Here is a 23,837-nt window from a genome sequence, read left to right on the forward strand (position 1 = left end):
TGAAAATAATTTATGATTGGATAAGCGCCTTAAAATGGTTATGTATTCACCTGCAAATTCTCTATCATTAATTAATATTCGAATTCTAGAACTTCGCATTAATGCGCGCTAGCTCACTCTATTAACCAAATCAAACCCAACATGCTCACTCTGTTTGTCTTTTAACTAGACGGAGAAAGTTTCAGATGGAGATCGACGCCGGTGTTGTCTCCGTCAGGTGTCTCACCCAGAGTCCCAGCAAATGGAGGCCTTGCAGCAGCAAGAACCGAGGGTTGTGCGATGTGAGTTTGAGAAGACGACAGTGGCAGCAACAATGTGGCTGAAGGGTAACAACTTACCGGTAGTGACCCGAGTCTCGAAGCAGCGCCGGAGTTGCACCCTGTGAACCCGTTTGGATGGATGGAGGGGACTGATGATCCAACTATACGTGATCTTAGAACCGGTGCTATAAAACGCCTACCAGGTGTTTGATAAATTGTCGGCCTTGCCCTTTGGCGTTCTCTCTTGTGTGCGTTTTGGTGGCCTCCAAGTGCTTGTGAGTTAGCAAACATTCTATTACAGAACTGACACTCGAATTTCCTGTCTTCCACAGGGTTCTCTGGTTTGGTGGCCAGGATTTCATCTTGCTTGGTCAGTATAGAACCAAAAAGTTTCAGTTTTGAAGTGGGATTGTGATCGCACATTGGTTTCTCTGGGGAGGACGAGAATTTGGCGTGGAATGAGCTCTCAGCCATATTTCTCAGAAGTGGACGTTCTGTTAGATGATTGAAACATGATGCCTTGTATTTATACACACAGGTATTACTTACTTTGGTCATTCTCATTTCTACTTTTTTATCTTTTCACTTCTTTTAGCTTAGAAATCCCATTTATACGAGAACTGAAACAAGCATGGATTTTTCTTCTCTACTTTTTGTGTTCTCTACCGTTGTACTAGTTACCACGTGTGGTCCAAACAGAAAGAGTTTTCAATTTGCAGGCTTTGGTTCAAGAAGCAATTATGTCGCATGATATTATTTTCTTTTACATTCTACTAAACAGTTAAATCTTACAATTCTCAAAAGTTGTTGATTTTGTTAAAAACCCCACTTGTTAGTTGTTAGCAGGCATGTTCCTGAGTGGAGTACCATGTTTTTTTGTTTTTTTGTTTCCTTGTGTATTTCATTTTTTCCTGTAATATTTAGTTTTGTTTGATTCATTGGCATCTCGGACCCACTAATAGGCCCATTCCAAAATCTTCTCGACTTCATAATAAAATTTCTTTCTCTCATTCGTCCCATGAACTTAAGTTTTTTTTACCAAGCCATGTCTTGTATATTTCTTTCTCTCATTCGTCCCATGAACTTAAGTTTTTTTTTTACCTTTGTACTTAATAGATAGCGAAACAACTCTTGATTGTACGAGTCCGATTGGAAACATGGTAGAATTGTAGGCATTCGGTAAAAGAACTAGCTAGCTAGACTTACAAACAAGGGGCTAGGTTTAGTTTAGTTTAAGGTTGTCCTTGGACTAGGTTTAGTTTAAGGATGTCATTCCTTTATATTTCATATCTTGCCCACTCTCTGCCTTTGTATAGTCCTGAGAGCCAGCAATCTTAACCTTTTGATTGAAAAGTCAGAAATATCAGGAGTTCCGGAGGTGTATCATCTCTACTGGTCCTAGCTAGATCCAAAGATGAAAAAAATGGGGAAGTCAAAAACAAAAGTAAAAGAACAGAGAATGAACTAGTTTTATGACATCATGTATAACAAGATCTCTCTGCTGGAGTGATTAGGTACTTGAAAAACCAAAAGATTAACACGTAATCATCTTGAGACCCATTTTATTCACGTTATTGGATTAAGGCTTGAGTTTAGATAAGATCAATAATTCTAATATGACATGAGTTTTTTGCTTTTAAATTGTTTGGGATAAAAATCTATTTTCCTCCTGAGTCCTTAACATGGATCGGAGTTCTTGTAGTATGAATTCCATTCCAATTTCTTCCTTACGAGCTATGTGGGACCAAATAGTTGCTGGTACCAAATTTCAAGTGGACTCTCAATCTTAATGAGCATATAGACTATAATGTTTGGTTAGTAGTATTAACTATTAAGGACTTGAACTGTCAACCAGTGTGAATGCATTTAAATTCCTGTGAGTCATTGGTATAGTTGTCAAGAGTCAAGACATGGCTAGGTAAAAAAAACTTAAGACAGAAACTGGAAAAGCCTCGTAGAATTAGATATGATGGGCAAAACTGAAAAGATAGATGGACGAAGTCTCCAGGGACTCAACAACTTTCATTCTCCACAACTGGCTATTTATTTGAAATTCATCAAAGAACTTAGTTCTCCATCTCCACCACATTAAGCATAGAATTTTATTAGGGATGAGCCTGCCAAGCACATTGATCCTAATTAGCATACTTATTTGGCTCAATTATGTGAAAAATTCAATCTAAAAGACTGCAGAATGCACACATGGAACCTCTTTCACTAATGAATTAATATATTTATCATTAAACTTTTCAGCTCCCATATATTTTTTGAAGGTTAATCATTTATCAGTATCAAACTATTCACTCGCTTTGAACTCAAAGGGGGAAAAATTTTTGATAGTGTGTTTTTGCAAAATTATTCCTTACACAAAATAATTTATATATATTGAAGTGGGAAGAAAGTTCGAGTAAGGCAAGGAAGTATGTCAAAGGTCTAGGTAGCATGATAGAGACACACAACCACATAGAAGACTTAACAAGAGAAAACCGAGACATTACTATCAAAAAGGGCAGGATTACAAAAGGAGTTGCGCATCTTGAGTAGATCTAGCATCTCCGACATGTTAGCTTTCATGGTCGCCATATCGTCCTTCATAGCTCCCACGGTATCCTTCAAATCGGTCATGTCTTTCTCTAAAATTCCATTTCATGCTTAGATTTTTGATTTCACCATGCTCGGGTCGACTGCTCCGATACCAATTGATAGAGACACAACCACATAGAGGAACAAATATTACTATCAAAAAGCGTAGGATAACAGAAGGACTGACCACGAACACCGGTAACCCTAGCAATTCAAGGAGCTAGGAATCTCCAGATCGGGTTTTCGAGGAACCAGAAACCTCCCACCAAATACTTCCAAAAAGATCCCTTTTCACTCGGCAGAAAACCTACTTAATATCTAAACTTCCTGACAATTACAAAAATACCCTAACTAAAAACAACTTAATACAATACCTATCAATACCCCTCCCTAAAAAACTCAACCTTTACCTCAAGGTTGAAGGCAAAGACGACAGTCAACCAATTCCCACACTATCCAGCACGGTTGAACGTTGTGTTTTAAGCTAGCGAACCCTGACGAGTACTGAGTTCTTTTCTTCGATTCATTGAGCCAAGTCCATCAAACTGTCCAATGTAAGGAGTGGCCTCAATTTTACTTCAGCCCGTATCTCCTCCTGAAGGCCATTGATGAAAGCCGCTGCGAGCATGTCCTCGCTAACATCGGGTAACTGCGCAGAGATCTGCTCAAAATGTGACACTTCCATCCTGGCATATGGCTGCCAGTTGTTCATGATTGCTTCCCTTTTGTGAGTGGCGGAAACGCTTCAACAGCTCAAACCTGAAGGATGGCCAAGTGAGAATGGGTGCTATTGTCTCCATCCATTGGTACCAACTTAGGGCTTTCCCTTCAAGACAAACTACAACAGCAGCCATCTTCTCCTTGGTTGTGATTTGATTGACGGAGAAATATCTTTTAGCGCGATATAGCCAGCCCATTGGATCATCGCCAGGAAAAATAGGAAGCTTGAGTTTCCGACGACCAAAGTCCCAGTCCGACTGTGTTCTTTTGTTATAAATCTCCTCAGCAGACCCATAAACTTCACCTGAGATTTTCTCGTTCCTTTTTTTGGCAGATGAGTCGCACATCTTGAGTAGATCTAGCATCTCCGACATGTTAGCTTTCATGGCCACCATATTGTCCTTCATAGCTCCCACGGTATCCTTCAAATCGGTCATGTCTTTCTCTAAAATTCCATTTCACGCTTCAATTTTTGATTTCACCATGCTCAGGTGGTCGATTGCTCTGATACTAATTGATAGAAACACACAACCACATAGAAGACTTAACAAGAGAATACTGAGATATTACTATCAAAAATGGTAGGATTATAGAAGGACTGACCACTGGTAACCCTAGCAATTTGAGGAGCTAGGAACCTCCAGATCTGATTTTCGAGGAACCAGAAACCTCTAGATCTCGTTAGCTTCTTGTTTGCTAAAATCATGGGAATCAATGTACTTTATATCCTTCATCGGGATGATCACTGCTTGTCTCCTATGATCCATGTTTGATTAATGTTATCTTTCTTAAAAGTATCTAGGAAGCCATAGAAAGTGTCCTTGGACATCTTATGCGACCTTTGCTAAAAGCACTGCCATTGACGATCTATGTGAGCTTGTTTGTTTAAACATTTTCGCGTTGTATTATATATTGGAGAAAAAAACAATATTACTAAAAACGGGAAGAGATCAATTAATTTGGAGTGTTTATTTTCAATTGCATGCTAATTGGAATTATATGTATGAATACCATATCAAAGATGTTTAGTTTTGAGAAGATAACAAAAAAGTTAAAGAAATATAGGATATTTCAAGGGTTTTGGCATAAAAATATGTTGTCACTGCAATAATGTTTTGGAATGCATGTTGTGAGATGAGAGGTTCAGCTCAGCTTCTTTTGTGTTGTTCTCTTGTTTATGCTTCTTGGCTTTTCTGAATGTATATACATAGTTCTTATTTGTTGGTCTTCCATAGTGATTTAAACAAAAACTTAAGTCACAGTGACTTGAGGATGAATCTGTAATAGTTTATTATTTCAGTAATACATCTAAGTTGTGTATTGTAGCTCTTTTATAGATAGGTAGACACAAACACCCGACAAAAACGACAGGGTTAGTAGCTCACTTGAGTAATATGTATTAAATTGTTGTGTTTATGCTCTCTTCCCTTGGATAGTTTCTGATGAGACATTATGGGTAGATATTCTCTTGTGCTTGCTTTTTATGTTTTCTTTCATCCAATAATTTATGCACATTATATTGTGTTAGAATATATATATATATATATATATATATATATATATTTATTGTGTTAACTTGTTGGGTTGGGACATTTCACGCCTTATATATATAACTTATTGGGTTGAATGACAAAGTAACTAATCTCAACATGGTATCAAAGCGAGAAGTCTTAGGTTCAAACCTTAACCTCCGCAATTTAAAAAACTCCCATTTATTATTACCCCAAAGGTGAGCCTTTGTGTGTTTGTTTATTCCCCTAGTGTTGGGCCTTGCCTTGTTTGTTGTGCATGTGTTGGGTCGTTGGAGTTGCGTGCCCACACGTGAGGGGGAGTGTTAATGTGTATATGTCACGCCCCTCTCTCCTAAGGTATACCGAACTGTACCTAAACCCATAAGAACGTGACCGACAGGGGACCCCATCCCCCGAACCAACCCTTAATCCAATATACCTAAATCAATATATAAAATAGTAACAACTCCTGAAATATAACATGGGCATAGTCTCTCTAGAATACCACATATATACACCTATCGAAAACATCGGAGTATCTATACAACAGCGGAAATAAGAAGACTTATCTACCCGAGATCAGACTGAGCAAATAAGTAACATATATACAGATACAAAACCCCAAATCCTCAAAACCTGCTAAAGAAACAGCTAGAGGCTACACACCAGCTCATGCGTCCCGCCGCTGACCAGCATGAGATGCAGCACAATAAATATACAATCATTGGCAATTCAACCAAGTAATATGGTAGCCGATAAGGCTATACAGCACCGTAACCACAAACACTAATCTCCGGTAATCCATAATTCACCCCTGGACCCACCCTAATCCCCGTAGGGTGTCTCCCAGTCCAGGTCCACACCGAAACTGGATGAGGATCGGATATCCCGATAGCATAGCCTACACCAGAGAGCGTCCCCTGTGATGCACCTCACCTCAGACGGTCTACAGGTACGTACCTGATTGATTGTATAATCCATAATAATCCGATATATTGGGCTCCTATATGGGCCCCACAGTTTACCTCAACCACCTCCAAACACCCCACTCCCAAAGACGTACCAACAATGATAATCAACATAGAATACGTACAAATTATATAAACAGGTCGTATTTCCACCCCCGGAAACCGACAGAACCACAATATAGTAAGAGTCCGTGAAGCCGGAACCCTAGAATCACACGCAAGATACATAGAAAACCCCTACGTGAAAATCAGAAACCGAATACCACGCACGCGTCCCCCATAAACCCCTAACTCTGAAAGTCAACCTGCTTCAAATCTCAACCGGGATCACCGTCTACATCGAAAAACACATTATACGAAAATACAGTTAAAATACGTTCGGTTAACCATGGTCAACGGTCAACGGGCAAACCGGATCAAATGGGTCAAAACCGGGTGAAATGGGTCAAAACAGGGTTAAACCGGGTCAAATGGGTCAAACCGGGTTGAACCGGTCAACACATCAGTCAACCGAGTCAACTCGGCCTGACTCGGTCAACTCGGCCGGAACCCATTCAACGTCACCGCCGGCGATCCGGCCACCCAAACCTGCCAAATCTTATATCAAATTGAAGAGCTCGATGAAATGAACTCATAGGTACCTGAATCAAGCCAAACCGTCGCCGGAATCGGCCGGATCGACCAAAGAAGGTTCACGGTGGCCGGAATTTCAATCTCAGATTTCTCCCAAACCGGAGCTCCGATCGACGTGATTCAAGTTGGGTTACACTCGTCTCGTCCGTACGCTTCTTTTGATACTAGCCTTGACCGTCACCGTCGCCGGAATCATGATCTCACAGTTGAACCCGTTTTAGAGAGAGAAAGAGGAGAGAGAGAAAATCGTGAGAGAAGAGGGTATTTTTGCAATTTTTTTATTTTTTTTATTTTCTTTAATTTTTCTTTTATACAATATTTTACTTTCAAAAACACCCATCTTTCAAAAACACCCCTAACTAAAATGTTTAAATTAACTTCATAAATTTATAATAAATCCAATTTAAATCCGATTCGAGTAATTATTGCGCCAATAATTTTCTTTTTAAATCCCCCATTTATTAAAAATATTTTCATAGTTTTATCTTGAGTTAATTTTTATTCTCCCTAAATCCCGATTCACGATTACCGAGATTCACTCCACCTCGATCAACGTGTCAAAATACCATAAATAGTGTATAATCGGGTCAGGATATTACAGTATATATATATATGTGTGTGTATATATATATATAGGAATTCTCCTATAAGTATTCCAGGTAAGGACTTAAAATAAGTACAGTTTTTTGACCATTGATATAAGGTGTGAAACACCCCAACCCAACAAGTTAACTTATTGGGTTGAATGACAAAGTAACTAATCTCAACATATTGGTTTCACGTGCCACTGAAGATTTCTGGTTTATGAAACTCCTAAGAAGGCTAGCATTTGCCCCCACCACACCTCTTGTGGTGTCAAATCATAGTTTTCCTCACTTGTTTGAACCAGAATTGTTGGCCCCATACATTTCAGTTGTGTTATGATTATCATGACAAAACTTAGCTCATTTTCATTTCAAGTAGAAGTAACTGAAAGATCACACTTTCAGAGACAGCAATAAAGGTAGTTGGATTCGTTGTCTTCCTGTAGTGCCTAGCTATATCGATCCACACTTTGTGCCTATATATGGAACATATGAGAGTAGCATAGGATATAGCTTCCAGCAAGTGAAAACATAATATTAAGACAAAAGGAGGAACAGATGGTCATATTATAATCTTCCTTATTAATCTATACCCTAGTTTCTTTGATTAGCTTGATATTTAAAATATACTATTCATTATCTCATTGATATTATCGAAATTATAGATAAACACGTCTATTATGTAGTTCATGCAGACCAAATACATATTATGCTAGGAAGCACTGACTCGGCAAAATCGTTGCCGAGTCCGCGTCCCCTACGCACTCAGTTCGCCCGCACCTTTGATGCGCCGCAATGTTGCTGATACGCGCGTTGTCTGCGTCTCAACAGTTGGACTTGCAGAGATGCACCTCCGACGCGGGTAAGACGCAGAACTGACTCATTATTTCACTTAATTTACACGGCAGAAGCCTAAAACTCAAGAATCGACCCTCTCCTTCTTCGTCGTGACTTCTCCGTGCGAGTCATTACTGACTGCTACAACTGCTTCGACACCTCTGGATATCCTTCACTTCTTCGACTTCTCTTGATATCCTTCACTGCTTCACCTTCTCTAGATCTCCTTCTCTAGATCAGCTTCTCTGGGTCGACTACCGTGTAAGAAAGTGGAGAAGAAAAAGTGGAGAGGAAACAGTTGTATCACACTATCAGCTACATTATAAAATTTAATATATTATATTATATATAACATATAATATACTTGATGGGATGGGACTTGGGAGTATGGGATAGAAAAAGTTTGATAATATATGTATTATATATTATATATAATATACTTAATGGACACAAAGAGTTTGATTTGTATATAATATATTATAAATAAATGTGTATATTATATATTTGGATGTAATCCAATGTATATATTATTGGATGTGTGTAAATAAATATATGTATAAAATATATATAAATATTTTTTATTTGCCGAGTCCCCCGCACTCAAATACAGGATTCTTTGAGGTTTTGCGAATCCCCCCGTCTCTGCACCCGCATCCGAGTCAGTGCTTCCTAGATATTATGATTATAGGTTTCATTTCCTAGCACATATGATTTTCTTTTAGCTTTGTGTTCCAGCATAGCTAGCTACTCTAGGCACAAACTTACAGATGCGTAAAGGGTACTGAAACTTTTACTCTTCAGTCAGTTTGATTCAATAAGGTGACAAATGACTTTCTTTTTAACCATTGGAGCGAGTGAATGTTTTCTAGTACTCGGTGACAAGTACGGAATAAGGGTTCCTCCAATATGTAAAGAGCTTCATGTTATGACCTTTTCCATATGTTGTGGCAATGGGTTACTCACTAGCTAGGAATATGTCCTAGAAAAGATGTTTTTGTTCAGATTGTGATATACTATATGGTACAGATATGGCCTTCTCCATCATGAATTGTCATTTCAATTTCTTAGGGATTCATCTTCAAGGAAAGATAGGGACTAGCATCTACAATAGTTGTAGACAAGTGTGTATGCATAGGCACGTCATTTGATGTCGGAAGAGGAGTCACATTTTTTCCCCATATCATGAGCTTTCCAACAAACTAAGACAAGATACCCCTGTATGTGTATAGTTCATGTTGAATTAGTTCTTATCTTGGCTAATTAACTCTTCCTTTGTTTAGGGTTGCACATCATGCTATAGTTGTTAAAGCTTGCAATGTTCCATTGTAGGGTTAAGAATTCATATAGTCATGGTGCAACAAGCGAACCATTGGATGTAAATGTGGATGTGATAGGCTCCAAAGTTTGACAGCAATGTCGAATTAAGGTTGTATCTACAACATTCCAAATAATTATTGGCAGTAAAGCAGACTGTCATGCCCAAATTGTTGGGGATATAATGATGATGACCTTGAAGGTAGGCCACATTTTTCAAGATTATGCAATCTTGAAAGTGCTTATCGACTTTTCTAAGGAGTGCTGGTGTCAGATGTCGACAATTCATCCCATTTTTTTTTTAGTTTTCTGCAGTCGGTGATATTTCTCATCAATGAAGAACTCTTTAGCATGAGATACCTAGGATTTTTCAAGACATTAGACAACCCCGTCAAGTTGCTAATCTATTGTTAGAGCGGTAAGGCACTGAAAGTAGGAAGTTAGATTTTTGTGTTTTGATCTTCTTGCAACAGCACTATTTCAGCTTCAAGATGTTTGTTTCGATGATTTCAGCTTTTAGATTTATCAACCCTGAAGAAAATAGAACAAAAGTTACAAGTGCTAGCTGTTGTGAATATGTTACTGAAGAATTGGTACTTATTAAGTTGTATTTTAATTTGTTCAACTGTAGCTGCCAAATGCCCTAAAAGTTGGGCTTCTATTTTACATGAAATACGACTTCATTACTAATATTACAACTTACTCTTCATCTCTTGATAGGTTGTGGCATTAGAGTTGCATTTGGCGTACTTGGAAGGAAAAATGGTATGAAGGCAAGTGATTATATCAATATGTGTGAAGGCAGGTCTCACTTTGGTTGGAAATGCTTTTTCTCTTGGTGCAAACATAAAGGTATAGCACTTCTGTCAATGGCCCCTTTTGTCTCTCGGCTTTTGAATGAAAGTGCATATTGATGACTTGATGTGATTGAATACAATGGCATGTAATAAAGAAAGAGATGTCTAAATGTACTGGTGTGACAATTTACCTATGTTGCAGGTAATGACGAGAGCAGTCACTTCATTTTTTGGTTGAAATTTGATTTTAGTTTTTAATACGTTCCATTCCATTGCGTTGATAAGATACACAGCATATTTAGACTAATTCTTTGCTATCATGTAATTGTCCATACCTTCATCATATAATTTCCCTTTTGTGATTGATAATTTAAAGCAGAGGTTGATACTTTTGATGGAATTGTCCAAGGTAGTGAACTTTCACGAGGTTGTAGCTTCAAAAACGGTCATGTTTGTGGTTTTCTAAATTGTTTCTGACTCGAGTTCTTTATGTAGTACACAAATACAATTATATGAACCTGGTGATTTGGAGATCGTATTAGACGAAGATGAGATGTCAAATATTTGAGGAGTAATATTTTTATCAGGTTTTGCATTGGACATGTTTCGAATGTTAATCTCTTACTCCATCTGCTCGAGTTGATTACATTGCACAGAACAGGAGTTAACCTAATAGGAAAAAGCTGTCTCCTTTTCTCTAATCATCTGCATCATCAGCTAACGTGACCTTACTCAGCCTACTTGGCGACGCCATGGCATCGTTTGTTCTGACCTTTCTGTTTACACCGCGCTGGCTGCTTGAACCGTGAAGTGCTCTGTGCGCAAGTGCTTTTCCGTAGTGATAATCTTTTGTTTGATTGCTGACAAGTGATGGTGATGGATCATTCAGGTGTTCTTGGATGCCTTCTTTGTGGTTGTGGGTGCATGTAACCACAGCACTTACTCTCTCAGTAGCCATTTCAAGAATGTAACGATCTGTTGGGAGTTCTGCATAATCAAGTTCATGGCCCGGTTATATATGGTATTGGAAGGAAGAACTAGTATTCTTGCGGAGTCTTTTACGAGATTAATCTAGACGCCTTCCTTGTTTTCTCTTCTTCCTTGCCCTTTATGGTTGGGACCAACAATAACTTGTTTAATCTTTTACCTATTTATTCTTACTTTATTCTTCTGCGCAGACAGCAATGACTGACTGCTTTATATGGTGGTGTTGTCATTTCTATCCAAACTCCAAAGAAAATCGACAACCACTTTAAAGTGAGAACCGAGAAAATATTTCATATTGAGAGGAAACTAGATAAAAGTAAGAGAACTTGATTCGAGGGAAAGATATTTCCAAGATAAGAGATTCTCAGTAGAGAATTGGAGATGGTTAAAACATGCCCCATGTCAAAGTGCCATATTGTATGGAAATGTTCGAAGAGATGGGAGAAAGAGTTGGAAGGGACTAAAATTTACTAAAGAATTATGTGGCACGGGATTAATCAATAATCAGTGAGGTATATAATTTGCAGGCATCCTATAAGGAATTGGCTTCTCTTCGTCCCGCAGCCCTTCAACAAAATATAAAAAAAAAATGTAGTCTAGCGGAAACCCACAATCAGTCACTGAATAACAAAACAAAACAAACAATCTTACCAGGATATGCCAGTCAATTCCATGTTAAACAGTGGATACCACATCCATATGTTCTTACTTTTCTTCGGTCCTTTACCCTGTTTTGAAGTTTAGGGAATGCCCTGTCTCTATCTCCCAACACCTTTAAACAGGAGTCAATGGATGGCTTGTCATGTTTCCATCCTCGACACCTTTTGGCGCAGCCTGTGGTCCAGCCACTTCCAATATCAGATCACTTTCTATAAATCAGGGAATCTGAATAGGAAAAACATATGGGGAATGTTATCTAAGAATGCTAATGGGAACCACATGCAAGAAAATCAAAGAACGAGACAAACTAAAGTTACAAACTGTGCTATGCTTTTACGCTCAAGGATCAAACAAAACAGAAACTTTACAGAGAATGTAGTCCAATGAAGACGTTTTGATAGATAAATAATGAAACATAAATGAAGGAAAAAAGAACAATAGCCAGAGGATAAGTGAGAGAGTAGCAAAGATTACCTTAAAATTGAGAAGATTTTCAAACCATGTAACATAGCCATCATGATGCACCAAGTAGGCAAAGCGATTCTGAATCCAGGGCCTGCTGTAAGTTCCAGTCGCAAATCTCAAGTTTGGGGCAAAACTTACCAAAGAAAGAAGGGGATCTTGTTGACCCTTGAAAAAGGAACCATTTGTCATGGTCCAACAACACCATGGCACTCAGAAGTCAGAACTACAGAAGTAAAAGTAATCCATCCATCCCTCTGGATTTAACATTGCCAGCCTCTCTCAAATGGAAGAACAGCAGTGTTTTTGATAATTGACTCATGATCTTACGTAGCCCAAAGTTATATATGGAAGAATGACATGGTGATATCCTACACAAATATTAGGTCATCGACATACTGTTGTATACACAGATACATTGCCAAAGTTGAAAGCTACAGTTGCAATTATTCACAGGGATACAGGTTTACATTCCTAAAAGGCTACAACTTCTACAATTTTATGTGTATGCCTTTCATGTGAAGGACACCAGCAATAAAACCCCAAAATATGATTTCCAAAATTACAAACGCTAAAGTACCCCATTTCTGTGAGTGGAGCATTGCCTGCAACAATGACTCTGTGCCATCCATCTGCAATTATACATTTATACCCAAGTCTTTCTATCAACTGTCTGAATCACAAAATCCACCACATCACAATTATTTATAATTGGCCCCTCTGATTTTGCCCCCCCTGTGATAACAATGACTTCAACACGGAACCCTCTAAATAAGCATTTATGACAGCATATGACAATTAAAAACATCTACGAAATCCACCAAAACGCAATTAAAAAAAATATGACAATAAAATGACATTACATTATATTATGGGCCATGTTTTTGTGATGGACTAGTTAAAAATGATCCGAGTCCCAGAGGCAACGCCAAAATCTTAACATATTAAACTGTTCAATTTCAATTTTTATTTATCATAGACGTGCTCCCCCTGAACAAGGATCCCAAATCTGCCGCAGCTTCCCCGAACAGCTAATAGATTGGGAATGTGATTCATTCTCTCAGTAATCGAAATTCCTAATGAAGTTTTCCTTCAAAGCATTTTTCTTACGCTCAAACGAAGTTTGAGGATTTGGAAATTTTGTGATATTGTGTTCCGGAAACTAGACACTACAACGACATTTTTCCCAGTTGGGATGGGGAGGAAGAGAGAAAATCATGAAGTAGCCCAGTGAAGAAAAGAAAAACCTACCAGATTGTTTTCCGGTGAACGCCAATAAACACCTTGAACAGCTGCTGGAAAAATGTCACAGGCAGCCAATGCATATATAATTAGAGCATTCATTCCCATCCACTGAAGTAAGATAGTGGGCTTCCTAAGATTTTTTACATCAACCTGCATCAAATGATTAAATTAAATAGAAAATTTTCATAGCAGTCTCCCATCACAGACCTCTACTTCCTCCAAAATTAAACTTTCTGCCAAAAATCATGGGCCAAGCAGTATATGGCGGAAGCAATTAATTGATCAAAATCTCACTTCACTTCTAATAACCTGTAAAAAAACCTATAAAATCATGGTTGGAAGCCAACAAATGACTGCCAAAGTCATTACGCTAATGTTGCCACATTCAATGTCGACACACTTGGGCCATGAAGATGAAAACTTTTAGTCACATTGCTGGAGCATTGCATTTGCCTTATAATAATAGGACAACTTTGGCCAAGAATAGCATAGTAAGGTTGCTTTTGGTTACATTTCAACACAAACAGTGTGGACGTAAGCAGAACATGGTAAATGTAAACAATGTCAAACCCTACCTATATCCAAGAGTAAGAACTTCTGTAGAACTTGACTGATTTAATCTTCCTGGTTCATGTAGAGACTTATCATAACAATTCTACATAAACGATAGACTTACTATGTAAAAGACAGCAGTTAGACACAGGCCTGATACTCCTGCTGTTACACACATGTAGCTCAAGGTGTATAGTGGTTTACAGAAAGGAATCCCTGCATTTCCAACAACCACAGCTGAAATAAGAGGAATTTCCCACGGGACATACATGTCACAGAAACTCTTTAAAAGACTATATACCAAGCAGTTTCAGAGCATATCCTGAAATCAGTAAAGGGAAGGAAGAAAAGGACCAAAGGAATACCCTGTGCATGTTGTCCTGTAGCAAACGAGTAAAATTTATCAACCTAGTAATTAAATGTACTGCAGATGAAACATGAATGCATAATAAAACAACTTACAGGATAAAAATACTAAACAGGATATAAGCTCATAAACACAAAGCATCAAAAAGGTAATACCTTAAAATGCAAAAGTATGTGGCCAAAATGCAATCCCACAAAACATGTAATAGCAGCCATCATAGAGCTGGAACGAAGGTGGAAAAAAATTTGAATAACATTAGCCAACATAAGAAGGTTACTTTTTTGGTCATAGAAGTCTTGGTGATTACAATTGTATTACCAAAGAATAGCATCAGAGATGGAATTGACATAAAATTGACGAGAGAGTTTCATTCAAAGAAAAATTGATGAGAGAGTGGACATATCTACTCAGCAAAGAGGCATCTGATATGCCATTAGAGAAAATTATTTATGTTTTATTACAGTAGTGTAGCAAATGTAACCTAAGTAACATGTTCTCTGATACATGCAATAGATGGAGATGATTATAAGGTGTGACTGAATGTTCCAGAATGCAATAAGAATGTATCAAACCTACTTTCCAGTTAACCGGTAATCGCTGTGTCGAAATTATTTGGCAAGCACCAGATTCTTTGTAATTGATTCTGTAGTCTATTTTCTCAACCACATTATATTAAAGATAGTCACTCTTAAAACCTTCATAGAACCCTCATTCCAATCCATAACCTTAGCAGCATAGACAAACATCAACAGCATTTGTCTTCGCCAGTTGTAAATAATCTCTTGCATTTACCTTTTTGAGAACATGGAACCTCTCCGAGTTAAGGCACCAAGGACCCACCCTAACAGGAGAGACCCTATATAAATCTCTTACCTTTATATTAACAAAGTCTATTCCATGGAAACTAATGTTATGATATCAAGTGATTAATAGACACTTATGTATCGGTGAATACAACCTCTTGGGGTCCCCTCTTAAAACTTTAAGGAATGGAAACAACTTTAGCTGATAACAAATGATAAAGCTGATAACAAATGAGAAAGGGAGCTGGACAGAACGGAGAGACGGAATGCAGCTACGAACCTCAGAATACCCTCTGGATCAAATGGAGCCAGGCACCATGCAGGTGAATTTGGTGGCAAAGGACCATAGTCTGGTGTATTAACACTGCATTCCTGACAAGTAACAAGGTCAATGTCACTAGCGATTTCACAAAACAATGAGGGCTCAACAATATGCATGAAAAAGTAAAAGAAATCAGAAATAACCTCAAGACTACCTTAGTTCTTCTATAAACTGGTCGTCGGTAAAGATGATCTTCACCAAGAAGAATTCAATCAATCAGGCCAACAGCATTGCAAGGGGGTTCAAGATTGGCCCTCAGTCCACAGTGCACCTAGAAAACACACATGATACAAGTTACATCCATACGACAGAAAAATGAAAGTACAAAAAACCATAGCGTAATGAGGCAAACATCAAAGACTGATCAATGACGCGAAATCATCAAAGTCATGCATAAACAACATTAACATCCTTGATCAGAAGGCACCTAAATTTTCATCATGGATCTACCAAGCTTAATGATGCAGATTGATATAATCCATTGCGTAAGTGCTTCAGAAAACATATATGGTTACAACTCACAGTTTGAGTGCCAGATCCATGAAGTGTCAGATTTGAGGTTGAAACCTCAAATTCCCAATCAGGAACATACAGGCCATGAAGCAAACATACATATAATATGCATAATGAAACAGCTACCATCCTGCACAATAAGTCAGGGATTAACAATTCCAAGAATGAAAAGCCAATATTTAAATCAAATTTAATCTCCCAAGTCATCCCCCATTAAAGAGACTAAGACAGTTCTATCTCTTTTTTTTATTACTATTAATGGACCTTCATCGAGCAGCTACCATAAGCCAACTTTAAATCAGGATTTTAGAGACAATACATCATTGATGAAGATAATTACATAGAAAGTACAATAAGTTAGGATTTTAGGGACAATACACCATCGCACACTTACCGTGAACAATAACTTGAGGATACCATAGCAAGAGAGAAAGAAGGAAAGAACAGAACTATATAATCAAAAAGTGCCAAGTGTTTGTGTAGTATATTCCAGGGAGTTATTTTTTAAAATTAAAAATATAAAAACGTAATGTTTACATGCTAACAATAAAACCAAAAATATATATCCTGAAAAAACTAACCACAAACTGTAGTATTTCCTCACAAAAGTCATAGATGAGTCAACTATCACATTGTTAACAAGCCAGATCTCCGACATGGAAGCCAAGAGATATCCAATTGATATTCTCTGCAAATCACCAAACCACAATTTTAATACATTATTTTAAGTTTTTAACATAATTCGTTGTAGATAGGCATACTAATTCTTTTGCGATCAGTAAACCACAACAGCACAATTTGAGATTTAAAGAGGGAACCAAGCGGAATGCCAACAAAAAACAGGAAACTCAATTCAACGAGAGTGCATTCAAGTACACTTTCTCCTTGTTATTATCATCGTCAAAACCTTTGTCCCAAAAATAACGCTTGTTATACTTGACTAGACTTGACCTGTAAGTTGTTTCAGGATAATAGGTTATCATGAGACACTCTTGATGCAGAGTACACGTGGGAAAAAATCATCCTGATTCTGGAGTGGGTATAAAAATGATGCAACATTATGCAGTTGATTAGCTAAGAAAATGTTTGTTTACTGCTTTTGTAAAACTGCAAGAGTTCATGCATATCGCGCCATCGGTCAAAATTGCAAAACTGCAGATGCGTTGTGGAATGAATGTCTGATTTAAGGGTTCTTGCCGCAAGATTATCTTATCAAATATGCGTAAATTCGCATGTCAAGCTGATTAGGCATATGCCTAATCTCCCCAGGTAAATGGAGCCAATGTTGTTTTCTATCATCAACCACCCTTTTGACAATCACACAATTCAACAAGTTACCATCTTTGAACAAATAAATGCTCTTGTGCGTTATGCAATAATAAACACGGTAGATAAACCTAGCTCATAGTTGTACAAGGAGGAAGTGGATTAGCCGGGGAAAATTAGAATGGTGACACCAGATTGTTAAGATAGTCAAGGCACTGAAACAGTAGGAGCAATATGAACCACAGAGTCTTACTTAAACATGAAATACTTGAACTATTGCACGTCAAATAGCTAAAAACATGTCAAATTGTCAATATCAAAATAACAGGAAGACCAAATCAATTCAATGAAAAAAGGAAATATCATACCAGCATCTGTTAGACACTTAGACTTAGAGGCATCAATTCCTAAAAATAGTGTTTTTGTTATTTATAAAAAACCCCACCACAAAACACAAGGTACGAAAATTGATTGTTTAAGAATGTTACCTGAAGAACACCTAAAAATCTCATCTTGCTCACATCTACTCCATATGTCAAATGATGACGACCATGAAAGTATCCACCTAAAATGCATTTCAAAAAAAGATGCAGCGCCCAATACATACGATCAGCTCCAATATCAAAACTAGTACGTAGGCATTCAGTGTTCAAGCAGAAAAAACATAAAGCCATAACCTATTACGCAACTTGGAGTTTATATTCGCTTCAAGCATCTTGGGATATCTATTTGCCGGGACAGTCTAAACCAGAATAACAACTTTAAGTCCTTATTAATTTGGGCTTACCATAATTAGCTAATGGAACAAGAAGTATGGCAGGATTTTGAATAGTGGCCCACCCTTCTTATAAATAAAATGGAAAGAAAAATACCTTGTAACAGGATCCCTAAGAGAAATAGCTTAGTAAACCTCAAAATAACCTTCTTTGTTGCTGTCGATTTGCTAGATATTTTCTGCAGAATAAATAATAAAGATATATAACTAATTAACTATCAGCATTGATGCCATCTTTTTTTTTTATTTCCAAATTTGTAATGTTTACTTAGTGATTCTATCCGTGAAATTAGAATCACTAGTCTAATCTCATGCACGAAAAATATATGTACCTTAAACGCAAGACAGATGGAAATGCCCACGCCAAAGAGGAAAAATGGCATCACAAAATCAGCTAGTGTCACACCAAACCAGGGAGAGTGATTAATTGACGGAATATCTCCTCCAGCATCATCAACTAAAATCATCAGCTGTAAAAGAAATTTTTAACAAAAAAAGAAGAAGAAAGGACATAAAATAAGTCAATTAACTCAAGCGATTCCCTGATACTATAAAAAAACAAGGGAATTAACTGGGACATAGCCAGACAAGTGATCCAGTTGTTGTCTTAGGTGCTTAACATATAATTACAAGAAATGCGCAAGCCGCTGTTGAGAAAAAGAATACCGCATCACCATAGGCACCGAACCAAACATCACCAAAACAGAAATGAAATTAATTAGTGTAACAACCATTCCATTAATAGCTAAACACCATGAAATTGAACCTACACCTACATGATCAAGCTGGAACACCAAAACGGCATTCAAAATTGATCAGAAAATTAAGCTGTCAATTTGTTTTTTCTATTTGCTCGTCTGAATTGAGATGATAAAAATGGAAATGGATTAACATGGCAAGCATTCAATTAAATACCAAACCTCTACGAGATTGAACTTTAAACCTATGAAATCCAGTTGGCCCATGAAAAAGACTATGTACCTACAAAATCAAGCTAAATCACATTTGGAAGACTAATTATCTGGTCTAATCATAATAAACTAAGTTACAGGGAAGTGAATTGGCAAAATAGTTAAGAAGCGAATCTCGCTTAAGAAGTGCACGACTGCGATTAACATGAATGGCACGTACAGCGATGGTGAGGCCACGGAAGACGTCGAGAGATACGAGCCGTTGAACAGGAACTGGTGATTCCGGTCCATTGGATGAGGCAGGTTCGATCCCTTCGTCTCCGGGAGCGGAATTCGTAACATCTTGGAGAAGAGGTGCTTGTTCTTCATCTTGTGCAACTATGTCTGTAGCCATGTTCGTCTGTCTCCAGCGTCTTCTCTGTTTTTCTTCCTTTTCGGTTCTTTCTTCTTTGTTTTTGGAAATACCACAAAGAATTAATTTGTTGTTTTTTTTTTTTTTTTCAAACCAACTCTCGTTGGTATTCTTTTCATTCTCGTGTTTAGGGAATCAACATTATATACACCACAAATTTTATTAAGCACACTCCAATATTAATAAATCTCAATAAAAAATATGTCATTATTAAGTATAACTCATTTTTTATTATCTTAAAACTCAATCAACACCCCTATCCCAAAACCCTAAATCTGCAACATCATCATCCTCTTCTTCAATTCTTCACTTCTTCATCTACCTCCAAGCATCCACCTCAATTGATCTCTACCTCTCCATCCTCAACCAAATTCATAAAAGCCCTCTGAGAAAAATCCCAAATTCGTCGCCATCCCATGCTTGGAGGTGGATAAGAAGAAAATAACCAAGACCGATAGTCTATGGAGATCGACAGTGTGCTAGCTGAATCTTTGCCCAAGGAAGATGGAAAGAATTTTTCTACAGAAGTCTCAGCTAGCAGTTTAGAGTGGATTTTAGGAAGTATGAATAGGATTTTGTTGGCATCAGAGCGCCCCTCTAAGAAGAGGAAATTTCTTGGTGGCAATGCAGGGTTGGAGAAGATTTTGGTTGGTCGTCCTTGCATAGGGAACTCATCTTTATGTGACTTTTGTTGTACTGAGCACATGGCTAATGACACAAAATAATTGATTGTACTGCTTCTCTCTGGGTCACTCCTTGCCATTGTCGCCGTCTCGTGCAGTCTTAAATGTCCGACGAAACAGTTGCTTTGGGTTTTGTGAAGTATGTGCTAAAACTAAAACCACCAAGAAATGTTGTAAATCAATATCTAGAGAAACTGAATTACTTGAAACTTATACATAGTGATTTAGGTGATCTCAAACACACTATGATTAGAGGTGGAAAAAGATTCTATATGATTTTTGTGGATGATCACTTTAGATATACAAAATTATATCTTCTAAGATCTAAAGATGAAGCCGATGATTTGTTTGTGAAATACAAATAAGAAGTTGAAAATCAATTAAATAAGAAAATTAAGTGACTCCGAACTGATAGGGGTGGAAAGTATAAATCCAACTATCTTAATGATTTTTGTGACAAAAATGACATTATCCATAAAGTAACTCCTCCTTACTCACCTGAGTCAAATGGCGTAGCTGAAAGAAATAATAGAACTTTAAAAAAAATGATGAATGCCATGTTAGTTAGTTCTAGATTACCACTGAATATGTGAGGAAAGGCAATTCTTTCGGCTTGTAATATTCAAAACAAAGTACCACATAAGAAAACTTGTAAAACACCTTATGAACTTTGGCATGGAAAAATTCCTTGTTTGAAATACTTGAAAGTGTGGGGGTGTTTGGCAAAAGTCATACTTCCCGAACCTAAGAAAAGGAAATTAGGTTCTAGAACTTGTGATTGTGTGTTCATTGGATATGCATCTAATAGTATAGCATATAGATTTTTTATTGTGCAAAGTGATGTAATTGAACATAATAGTATTATTGAGTCCTATGAAAACTAGGAATGATGAAATTATTTTCTATGAAAATTATAAATGATGACATTATTCATAAATCGCATGATATGCATATCAATTATAAAATTTGTGATGATTAACATGAATTGAGAATAAGTACGAGAGTAAGAAAAGAAACAAACTTTAGTGATGATTATTATGTGTATCTTGTAAACGATGATCTAGTGACATATCATGATGCTATGACTTCTATTGATGCACCTTTTTGGAAAAAGGCTATTAATATTGAACTTGAATCCATCATGTATAATCATACATTGAAATTAGTTTATTTGCCTTCTAAAATGAAATCAATTGGTTGCAAAAGGATGTTTAAGAAGAAATTAAAACCGGATGGTAGTATTGATAAATACAAGGCTAGGTTAGTAGCTAAGGGATATAAACAATAGGAAAATATTGATTATTTTGATACCTAATCACTAGTTACTAGAATTGTATCAATTAGAGTATTGTTTGCAATTGCATATATATGTAACTTTACAGTGCATCAAATGGATGTAAAGACCGTATGTCATTCTATCAATCAATTCAAAAAGAGTTTTAATTATTTTCAGAGACTCTAAACCATTCAATTATTTACAAAGACTCCAAACCATTAACAATGCTTTTGTGAGAAGCTCAAGCATGTCAATAAACTATTTGATTATCTCCCAACATATTTATATCCAGTATACTGAAAATTTTGGTTGAAAATCTAAGATTGTCAAGTAGTTTCATTTGTAGAGTGTGCTCTTTAATTGGAGTGTCTTCAAATTCACCAATTTTTATCCAAAATCATTTTGTGCTCATTGTGGTACACTAATACTCAACTTCTCAATAACATATATTTTAGAGTGTTTGATATGGTGCCCAAGTGTATTTTGATAATGTCAAGTGCTTGGTAATGGCACACCCACAATGGCACACAATGTCAAGCACTCCAAATTTATTAAATTATCAACTACAAGTAATAATATTTAATGGTTCTACTAGTGCAACAGGGAAAAGAGAGAAGATAGAAATTTTAGTGAGTCTTGCTAGTGCACTGTTCTGTCTGTAGAGTGTACTCCTTAATTGAAGTGTTTTCAAATTCACCAACTTTTATCCAAAGTTATTTTGTGTACATTTTGATACACTAGCACTCAACTTCTTCATAAAGTGTATTTTAAAGTGCTTGATATGGTGTCCACACTCCATTCTTTTCGAAAGTAGTGCATTTTTATAATGTCAAGTGCTTGATAATGTCATACCCACAATAGCACACAATTTCAAGGACTCCCAATTCATTAAACTATCAACTATAAACAATTTTTTTAGTGGGTCCCTATAGAGCATTGTTCCATTTGTAGAGTGTACTACTTAATTGGAGTGTCTTCAAATTCTCCAGCTTTTATCAAAGTCATTTTGTGTCCATTGTGGTGCACTAGCACTCATTTTCTCCATAAAATGCATTTTAGAGTGTTTGATATGGTGCCCACACTCTATTCTCCTTAAAACTAGTGCATTTTTTACAATGTCAAGTGCTTGATAATGTCAGACCCAAAATAGCACACAATGTCAAGGACTCCAAATTCATTAAACTACCAACTATAAACAATGACTTTTAATGGGTCCTGTTGGTACAAAGAGAAAAAAGAGAAGATAAAGACTTTAGTGAGTCTCTCTAATGTACAGTTCCGTTTATAGAGTATCCTTCGAAATTGGAGTGACTTGAAATTCACCAGCTTTTATCCAAAGTAATTTTGTGTCCATTGTGCTGCACTAACACTCAACTTTCTCCATAAAATTCATTTTAGAGTGCTTGATATGGTGCCCCACTGTGGTTGCTTAGGCACACCAAAACCAACAGTTAGTAGTCTAATTAGAGCAATGATTTTTTTTCTCACATTTGCAGCTTTGCTCCTTAGACCATCAACCAAAAAATATTTTAAGTAACAATTGCGGTGAATTAGACCATGACTCAATTAATATAATGCAATATTAATTACAAATTGGATTGTAAAACATGGCATAGAGAAAAGTAACGAAGGCTAGAGCTACCAAACAAGAACTTGGAATAGAGGAAAAACAAATCAAAGGAACAGCTCGACACTACTGAGGAGGCGCTTGAGAGAGCAAGAGGATATGGAGAGAGAATGAGATGCGAGGTCATCTTCGTACCCCGTATGGGAGGGTTTTATATTTGAGATGGTGATTAATTTTTAATCACCGTGTGGAAATGCTATTTTTGGGTAGATAAGCCGAAGGGGACTCGAATTTGGGTACCATCAGTTGTCTAGGAGTCTGTTTAAGTGCATTTGTACACTTTGCCAGGAAATTTTCAAATTTTACTCTAGAAAAGATAGGATGAGAATATTATTGTATTAATATTCTAGTGATCTGTACTGAAATTAATGGTTATGAATGGGGTGGTGGGATGGAATGGGGGTTAGATTTTTTTTATAATAAGCAAACTTGTATTAAAAAAAACCATGACAGAGATAGGAGGATCCTCCTCTAGAAATATTACAAGACAATGAAATTCTTATATCAAGAATTAAGAAAAGACCTAGTACCATAGCGTCTGCAACAACTTGCAGAGTAGAGAGATATGACTCTTTTTTAGAATCAGGGAGCGTCCTTGAAATAGCGAACTTTTCACTATGGTGAGCTGCCGTGAAAGCTCCCATAACAAGATTGGGAGAGCATAAGCTAAAGTCTTGAGACGTTTTCTTCACAACCTTGATTAGAGCTACCATAAGAAGAACGTCGTAGCAAGAAAAACCCACATCACTGCCCAGAAAAGTGAAATCTA

General features: G+C 37.1%; 1 long non-coding RNA gene and 1 pseudogene across 3 annotated transcripts; one reads left to right on the forward strand and one right to left on the reverse strand.

The window, feature by feature from the left end:
- Positions 1 to 11,191, forward strand: LOC120007684. 3 transcript variants are annotated; one of them, XR_005470224.1, is made up of 4 exons: positions 1 to 463; positions 593 to 798; positions 10,131 to 10,262; positions 10,703 to 11,191. It is a non-coding gene; the product is annotated as an uncharacterized LOC120007684 (long non-coding RNA). The 3 variants fall into 3 exon arrangements; XR_005470223.1 differs by lacking the exon at positions 10,703 to 11,191 and having other exon boundaries at positions 1 to 508; positions 10,131 to 10,696; XR_005470222.1 differs by lacking the exon at positions 10,703 to 11,191 and having other exon boundaries at positions 10,131 to 10,696.
- A 1,412-nt stretch (positions 11,192 to 12,603) lies between these two features.
- LOC120007683 lies at positions 12,604 to 19,565 on the reverse strand (annotated as a pseudogene).
- Between the last annotated feature and the right edge of the window lie 4,272 nt (positions 19,566 to 23,837).

Source organism: Tripterygium wilfordii, chromosome 10 (genome assembly GCF_013401445.1).
Source record: "Tripterygium wilfordii isolate XIE 37 chromosome 10, ASM1340144v1, whole genome shotgun sequence".
NCBI classification, from domain to species: Eukaryota; Viridiplantae; Streptophyta; class Magnoliopsida; order Celastrales; family Celastraceae; genus Tripterygium; species Tripterygium wilfordii.